Source organism: Oncorhynchus keta, unplaced genomic scaffold (genome assembly GCF_023373465.1).
Source record: "Oncorhynchus keta strain PuntledgeMale-10-30-2019 unplaced genomic scaffold, Oket_V2 Un_contig_4447_pilon_pilon, whole genome shotgun sequence".
NCBI lineage: Eukaryota > Metazoa > Chordata > Actinopteri > Salmoniformes > Salmonidae > Oncorhynchus > Oncorhynchus keta.
Window position 1 is genome coordinate 42,181 of NW_026287778.1, and position 8,525 is coordinate 50,705.

The following is an 8,525-nucleotide window of genomic DNA, read 5'->3' on the forward strand; positions in this document are numbered from 1 at the left end:
GAGGAAATAGAGGAGAATATCTAGACTTAGCCTGTAGGTAGTCCAGCAGAGGAAATGGAGGAGAATATCTAGACTTAGCCTGTAAGTAGTGTCCAGCAGAGGAAATGGAGGAGAATATCTAGACTTAGCCTGTAAGTAGTGTCCGGCAGAGGAAATGGAGGAGAATATCTAGACTTAGCCTGTAAGTAGTGTCCAGCAGAGGGAAATGGAGGAGAATATCTAGACTTAGCCTGTAAGTAGTGTCCGGCAGAGGAAATGGAGGAGAATATCTAGACTTAGCCTGTAAGTAGTGTCCAGCAGAGGAAATGGAGGAGAATATCTAGACTTAGCCTGTAAGTAGCGTCCCGCAGAGGAAATGGAGGAGAATATCTAGACTTAACCTGTAAGTAGTGTCCCGCAGAGGAAATGGAGGAGAATATCTAGACTTAGCCTGTAAGTAGTGTCCAGCAGAGGAAATGGAGGAGAATATCTAGACTTAGCCTGTAAGTAGTGTCCGGCAGAGGAAATGGAGGAGAATATCTAGACTTAGCCTGTAAGTAGTGTCCAGCAGAGGGAAATGGAGGAGAATATCTAGACTTAGCCTGTAGGTAGTCCAGCAGAGGAAATGGAGGAGAATATCTAGACTTAGCCTGTAGGTAGTCCAGCAGAGGAAATGGAGGAGAATATCTAGACTTAGCCTGTAAGTAGTGTCCAGCAGAGGAAATGGAGGAGAATATCTAGACTTAGCCTGTAAGTAGTGTCCAGCAGAGGTCGATGTTATGGAAGCCATATCGGGGTCCACTGGCAGATCTAACTCAGCTTTGTATGTAATTTATCACGTGGTAACGGCTTGTCAACTTTGCTTTGGGTTTGAATTAAACTTTTTCAACTCACTTTTACATAACAAAAAACTTGGGATCCATAATTTGATAACTACCAGTAACTACAAGAGCCATTTAACTTACAATCACTGTTTGAGACAAAGGAAAACAATTCTAAATATGCCGTCTCAAGATTGAATACAAGTGTGCTATGATTTCAGGAGAGCTTCCTCTGCCATGTGGCTCTGCGCCCTGAACTATCAGTCCACCTACTATGAAGGTGACATATCGACACTGATAAAAAATAAAAACATTTTTTAAATGGTGTTCCCATGTTTCAAATAAAACATTTTTATTCACATACACCGAATACAACAGGTGTAGGTAGACCTTACAAGCACTTAACCAACAATGCAGATTTTAAAAAAAATAGAAGTGAGCTGAAATAAAAGTTTCCATAAATTATCCATATGCACAAAAGCTTATTTCTCCCACATGTTGTGTACAAATTTATACATCCCTGTTAATGAGCATTTCTCCTTGAATGGAAAGTTGCTCCTAGAGCAGCGTTGCCTTTCTTTCCATCCTATCAGTATTGCCACACCTCAATGACCCACTTTGCATGATGTTTTGGGAAACGCATGTTACATCTGTAGCCGTTGTAGGAAATATGCATCTTTAAAGCCTAAGTTCCATCGCTATCGGGAAACTGAGCCCAGGTTGGTCAGCATGATGTAGGACCATATCTCAAGCCCACTCTGTCTATTGAATGTCTGACAGAGACCTAACTTTATCACTTGATAATAGTTTGTATGTCGCCCAGACCTACCAGTCTGCCCATCTTTCCTTTAAATCAACACATTCATCTGACTTCTAATGTTGCCCAGAAATGTGCACCACAGTTCGAACAGCCATTTTGTAACTGCGTAGGCTTCACACTTACTCTGAATGTCATATGAGGAGTTCACATAACTTCTACCAGTTACAGGTGCGGACAGCTGTTTTCTTGCAGATGAAGTAGCTTCTCATAGGGAACTCAATCAACAAGCCTAAACAACAGTAGATTAAAAAATATGTAAAATGGTCAAACAAGAATGGTCAAAGGAGAATCCTGTCCTCCTGATATAGCCATGTACTTTAAAGACAGATATATTTCTACAGATGTAGGATCTAAATTTGAGCCAGTTTCCACCGCAGGAATATTATTTGGATTAGAATTCATTAACATTTTTAAAGTGGAAAAGTGGAAATTACAAACTTCAGAAGCCTTTTAAAATCTCAAATACACTACAAGTCTTAGGTATCATGCAACAGGATGATCAAATGATTGAGTTTTTAACAATGAAGCAATTTTGTATGATTAAACTGACACATACCTCAAATCAAACTTTATTTGTCACATACACATACCTGTCCCAGAAGAAATAGACTGTTAGGTCTGAGTGTTTAACTTCCATTCACTATACTAAAATAACAACATATGTTTCATTTCTCTACACATTTTACAATAATCACTGGCAGGATTGTCACCTTGTAGCCGAATTCACAACCAGAACATGTCAAGTCATTGAGATATGTTCCGTTCTGCTGAGAGAACACCTTCCTGATGACTAGCACTCTGTATATTCTGATGGATGAGGCCTAACCTGGAATGTGAAGATAACTGAAGCCGGCTAGCTTCAGAAAACCAGTATGTCTAGATTGCATCATAGTATACCTCTCAGGTTACGTTCATGTTTCACCATCAGGCAGGCATCAACAGCCGGGTTGTAGGCTACTACCTGGGCCCTATTCAATAGTTTACACCGCATCCAGTTTTGCAACGTTGCATAAACAGTTTACTCTAAATGCTCTACAATGTGACCTGAAAGGTATCCGTTGCCAAATGTTTTGCTACAGTGGTCACTAATGAATGCAAACAATCTGTTTTGAGGAAGTGTAAGTTCTTGTTAGTCAACTATATTAATACACATAACAATATCATCAACTATATGAAAACATAATATCATCAACTACATGAATGGTATTGTTATGTGTATCCATATAGTTGATGATATTGTTATGTGTATTCATATAGTTGATGATATTGTTATGTGTATTCATATAGTTGAGGATATTGTTATGTTTATTAATATAGTTGATGGTATTGTTATGTGTATTCATATAGTAGACAATAACATAAATTCTATGAATACACATAACAATATCACCATCTATATAAATAAACATAACAATATCATCAACTATATTAATAAACATAACAATATCATCAACTGTATTAATAAACATAACAATATCATCAACTGTATTAATAAACATAACAATATCATCAACTATATTAATAAACATAACAATATCATCAACTGTATTAATACACATAACAATATCATCAACTATATGAATACACATAACAATATCATCAACTGTATTAATACACATAACAATATCATCAACTATATGAATAACCATTACAATTGTCGTCATACCTTATATTTCTCTCTCAACAGAAGCAGAGTCTGGAATGATCATTCGGTAGTAGAAAGTTACTTTCATTTGCTCTACTCATTTACATATCAGGTTCTGCCTGTTCTCTCTAACACTCCCTCTCTCTTTATAGCTCTTACGATATGCCTTGGCATACATTCTACAAGTGTCTGGAACTCTATTGGAGGTATGTGACATTCTTCCACGACAAATTCCATGTATTTATTTTTTGATGATGGCGCCTCTCCAGAACCTCCCGTAAGTGTTGAATTGGGTTAAGACCTGGTGACTGAGACGACCCTGGTGGCATATTGTGAGAAATCAGCAAGTTGAGCAGTCTTTGTCACTGAAGATCCTGCCAAATGTGCCCCAACAATCACCAATCGTTAAGCTCTTCACTAGCAGGATCACAGTCTCTCCTGGTTGCAGCTCCTCTCTCCCCAAGGGTAGCAGCTCCTCTCTCCCCAGGGGTAGCAGCTCCTCTCTCCCCAGGGGTAGCAGCTCCTCTCTCCCCAGGGGTAGCAGCTCCTCTCTCCCCACAGGTAGCAGGTCCTCTCTCCCCTAGGATTTGAATCAATTGGTAGCTTAGTCCATAGCCAGTAGGGGAGTCCGGGAAGGAATTTCAACAGCTAAATCCATGAATACATCTACAGTGTATTGCCAAAAACCACTCAACAACTTCAAACATAGACTCTGACCTGTCCAATGAGCCAAACTGATTAAAGAATCCTACAGAACCTTAACACCCTCTCTCTCTTTATCTCTATCTCACACACACACACGCAGTGAAGTAATTGGAATCCATATAGCAGCTTTAAGTAATACAGTCTACTGTGTGCTCTCCCCTCCTCCACCTCTCTCTGTCACTTTCTCCGTGTCGTCTATTTATGTCTCTTGTCTTGTCTCGTGTGTCTCTCTAATAATGAATAATGTAAATCATGCGGATATGAATGGTTTGTGTAGCAGTATATAAGGACTGAAAGGGAACCCTTGTCAGAGTTTTTCATCGACCTTGTATTGGGTTTGTGAACCTCTCCGACCGTAATAATAAAGACAGATTCATTTACGTTGAGTGTGCTTCCTTAGCGGAGAATTTCCATTACAATTACTTTTAAATATATTTCTTACCATTATCTGGGTATTTGCATTTTCAATGCAAGTTCAACTATAATTTTTCAGCGGGATTGTGCCATTTGTTTTTTAAGGTGATAACTGGATCACTGGCTGTCTCATGCGAGGGTGGGTGTTTTTTTATTTTAATTTTACCTTTATTTAACCAGGCAAGTCAGTTAAGAACATATTCTTATTTTCAATGACGGCCTGGGAACAGTGGGTTAACTGCCTGTTCAGGGGCAGAACGACAGATTTGTACCTTGTCAGCTCGGGGGTTTGAACTCGCAACCTTCCGGTTACTAGTCCAACGCTCTAAACACTAGGCTACGCTGCCGTCATGGTCGGATGGCCTGAACTCAGAGTCTGATAGAATACCAAGGAAAACCTCAGTAACTACAGCAAAACATGAGGGAACAAAGGCAGATGGCAGTAATTTCCCTTTCTGGTGTTTCCTTGGTTGTTACTTGGATTTTGTAGTTACAGAAAATGTGACACTATATTTTCTCTGAAACGGAAGGTAATTGAACCAGGAACCTTTGTCACAAGATATAACAGATACTACTACAAAGCCTGATTTCACTCTTAACTCATCTTTGACCAAATATGTAGCAGCAGTTGGCAATTGTATAGAAGAATATCATAATTCTAATACCTCTACATGGACTACATATAAACACTTTAAGATTGTGTTCTTTTAGGGCTGGAACTGATATAGTATGGTCAGATTGCCTAGCAGTTAGAGCGTTGGGCCAGTAAACAACATTTTGCTGGTTGGAATACACGAGCCAACAAGGTGAAAATCTGTCCATGTGCTGTTAAGTAAGGCATTTAACCCTAATTTGCTCCAGGGTTGTGTCACTCCCTGACCATAAAGAACCATTGTTTCTCCATGGTGTAGTAGGTCAGGGCGTGACTAGGGGGTGATCTAGTATTTATGTCTATGTTGTGTTCTAGTTTTCCTAGTTCTATGTTGGTGAGCTTGGTATGGTTCCCAATTAGAGGCAGCTGATTATCGTTGTCTAATTGGGGATCTTTCTTAAGTTCATTGTTCCCACCTGGGTTGTGGGATATTATTTTGTGCACCACCGTAGTCACGTTTCGTTGTTATTGTTTCTGCCAAGTTTAATAAATGATGTGGAACTCAACATTCGCTGTGCCTTGGTCCGTCTCTCCTCACGTACGTGACAGGTTGTAAGGGTGCGTGCTGGTGGCAGGGAAGTCAGGCGCAGGAGATCGAACTTGGTATAAAACGGAGCAGTTTAATAGGTACTCAGAAAACCAAAATATACAAAATAATACAAGTGGGAAGAAAACCCGTCGCACACCAGAACATATCTTGCACAATGCTTACACATAAACAACCACCGACAAACGCACGAGGGGAAACAGAGGGTTAAATACACAACATGTAATTGATGGAATTGGAACCAGGTGTGATGGAAGACAAGACAAAACCAAAGGAAATAAATAAAAAATAAAACATCTAATAAAAAAGACAGCAATACTAACAATGACATTTTTTTATTTGTATATATTTTTTCAATTACAACAGTTAATTTAACATTGCTGGTTATAAATCTTGTTGACGTTCATCCAAGGACACCTTGACTTGCATGACCCTCTCACTGCAGAAAAACATTCTCATGAAATCATATAACGTATAGTTAGAGAAAAGGATTTGTGTAAAAACATCCTGCTTACAATCAGGAAAGTAGAAATGTGACACGTCTGTTTGATAGTAACCCTGAATGATGAATGTGTGAACTATCTTGTCATCTTTTTGGCTAACCACATTGGAACATTCTAAAGGACATGAACTGGCAGAACACGTTTAACCAAAGAATGGTATCATTGTTGTTAGGAAGTTGTACCTATGGCGATAGGAGGCAGACTAAGAACAAGGGCAGCCACCTGAACTAAGGCCCTACAAAGTCAAAGAGCAGTCTACGCAAACAGTGAATCTGAGTAAAATGGCTTTAAATTTAGTCTTTTTTATGCATATCAAACTTGATCAATGATCTGACCTATGCCCCATAAACTGCTGACACTGCACTCTGCCTTTGTATGACCTGAAACAGTTGTATGGGGAATGCAAAAGCAAAGTGCAGCATCTAGAAATCTAAAGGTGTTTATCCAGCTTTCTTGTTGTTTTTCTGATTGATGAAACAGTCAAGAGTTCTAACGACATTCCAACTGTATTTAATGGTGTTATGTTGTTGAGTTTTCATGCTTTGAATGTTGTATTGTGGTAAGCCTAACCCTCACAATGTTTTTCGGTGATGGAGAGAGACACCAGAAGAACAGAACAGGCCATAACAGAAGAGTATAGACAAAGGAGACAGTAACAAACTAGAACTTGAGACAGCATCAGACAAGACAGACAGCAACAGACAAGACATAGAGAAAGTGACAGAAGAGGGCAGATGGAGAGAGAACAGACAGAGGTGGGTTGAGCTCAAACAGACTGTATGACCTCAAGCTGCTCTGTAGATTCTATGTCGCGCCCTGATCTGTTTCATCTGTTCCTGTGATTGTCTCCACCCCCTCCAGGTGTCACTTATTTCCTCCAGTGCATTTATCCCTGTGTTTCCTTTCTCTCTGTGCCAGTTTATCCCCGTGTTTCCTGTCTCTCTGTGCCAGTTCGTCTTGTATGTTAGTCAAGTCAACCAGCGTGTTTTTCCCCGTACTCCGTTTGCTATTCTCTTTTTCGCAATTCGATCCCCTCCTACTGAGGGCTGGCTGAGAGGGAAGGGCTTCACTGAGCCGTGAGTGGGTGTAGTGGAGCTAGTTCAATCTACTACAGTATACTTGATATACACTACTTCTGTCACACGTCTATCCTTTCTAGCATGGCCATAATGAAGACCACCTTACCTTACTGTCCCTTATCTCTCTCTCCATTCAGGACAGTAACACTTCTGACCCCCTTACTGTCGCATCTCTCTCTCCATTCAGGACAGTAACACTTCTGACCCCCTTACTGTCGCATCTCTCTCTCCATTCAGGACAGTAACACTTCTGTCCCCCTTACTGTCGCATCTCTCTCTCCATTCAGGACAGTAACACTTCTGACCCCCTTACTGTCCCTTATCTCTCTCCATTCAGGACAGTAACACTCCTGACCACCTTACTGTCCCTTATCTCTCTCCATTCAGGACAGTAACACTCCTGACCACCTTACTGTCCCTTATCTCTCTCCATTCAGGATAGTAACACTCCTGACCACCTTACTGTCCCTTATCTCTCTCTCCATTCAGGACAGTAACACTTCTGACCACCTTACTGTCCCATATCTCTCTCTCCATTCAGGACAGTAACACTTCTGACCACCTTACTGTCCCATATCTCTCTCCATTCAGGACAGTAACACTTCTGACCACCTTACTGTCCCATGTCTCTCTCTACATTCAGGACAGTAACACTTCTGACCACCTTACTGTCCCTTATCTCTCTCTCCATTCAGGACAGTAACACTGCTGGGGAGACTCACTGGTGCTGAGCTCTTCGCCCTGAGTAAAGAGGACCTGCGTATGTTTTCACAAGAGGAGGGTGCCAGAGTGTACAGCCAGATGATGGTGCAGAAGGCTTTACTGGAGGTACAAGCAACCCTATTAACTCGCAACCCCATTGACTGGCAACCCCATTGACTGGCAACCCCATTGGGTGTGACTAACATAGGGTGTGACAAAATCTTACTCCCGGCCACACACCTAAGCCTATATGGGAGGGTCTGGGTGGGCATAACTCCGCGGTGGCGGTTTTGGTGAGCGACGTGGACCCCGCTCCACTTCTGACTCGGCCAACTTACATAATGTCTCTGGAGCGGGAACCCTCACCACCGACCCCGGACTAGAGGACGCCACTGGATTGATGGTCAAGTCTGGAGTGAGTGGCGCCTCTGGATTGGAGGGAGATTCTGGCGGATCCGGACTGGAGGGAGACTCTGGCGGATCCGGACTGGGGACTGTCGTGGTAGGTTTCGGACTGTGACCCGTCGTGGTAGGTTCCGGACTCTGGAGGGCTGGAGTGTAGAGCTGACACAACCTGTCCTGGCTGGATGTTTTTACTTGCCCTGCAACTGCAGGGCGCTGGCACAGGACGCACTGGGCTGTGCAGACTGACAGTACG

General features: G+C 41.7%; 1 protein-coding gene and 1 long non-coding RNA gene across 8 annotated transcripts in view; both read right to left on the reverse strand.

The window, feature by feature from the left end:
* The window catches only part of LOC118382528 (NLR family CARD domain-containing protein 3-like), a 36,384-nt gene extending 32,985 nt beyond the window's left edge, over positions 1-3,399 (reverse strand). For 2 of the 6 annotated variants that reach the window (XM_052509390.1, XM_052509389.1), the window contains exons 1-3: positions 3,287-3,399; positions 2,177-2,210; positions 1,744-1,849 (exon numbers count right to left, since the gene is read on the reverse strand). The gene's annotated coding sequence lies outside the window, so the exon portion shown is untranslated. The remainder of the gene's footprint in view (positions 1-1,743; positions 1,850-2,176; positions 2,211-3,286) is intronic. The other 4 variants (XM_052509388.1, XM_052509384.1, XM_052509386.1 and 1 more) reach the window with 4 other exon arrangements.
* A 3,870-nt stretch (positions 3,400-7,269) lies between these two features.
* On the reverse strand, positions 7,270-7,916 carry LOC127924675 (uncharacterized). 2 transcript variants are annotated; one of them, XR_008118554.1, is made up of 3 exons: positions 7,778-7,916; positions 7,624-7,727; positions 7,270-7,323 (listed from the first exon to the last, which is right to left on the reverse strand). It is a non-coding gene; the product is annotated as an uncharacterized LOC127924675 (long non-coding RNA). The 2 variants fall into 2 exon arrangements; XR_008118555.1 differs by having other exon boundaries at positions 7,830-7,875.
* Between the last annotated feature and the right edge of the window lie 609 nt (positions 7,917-8,525).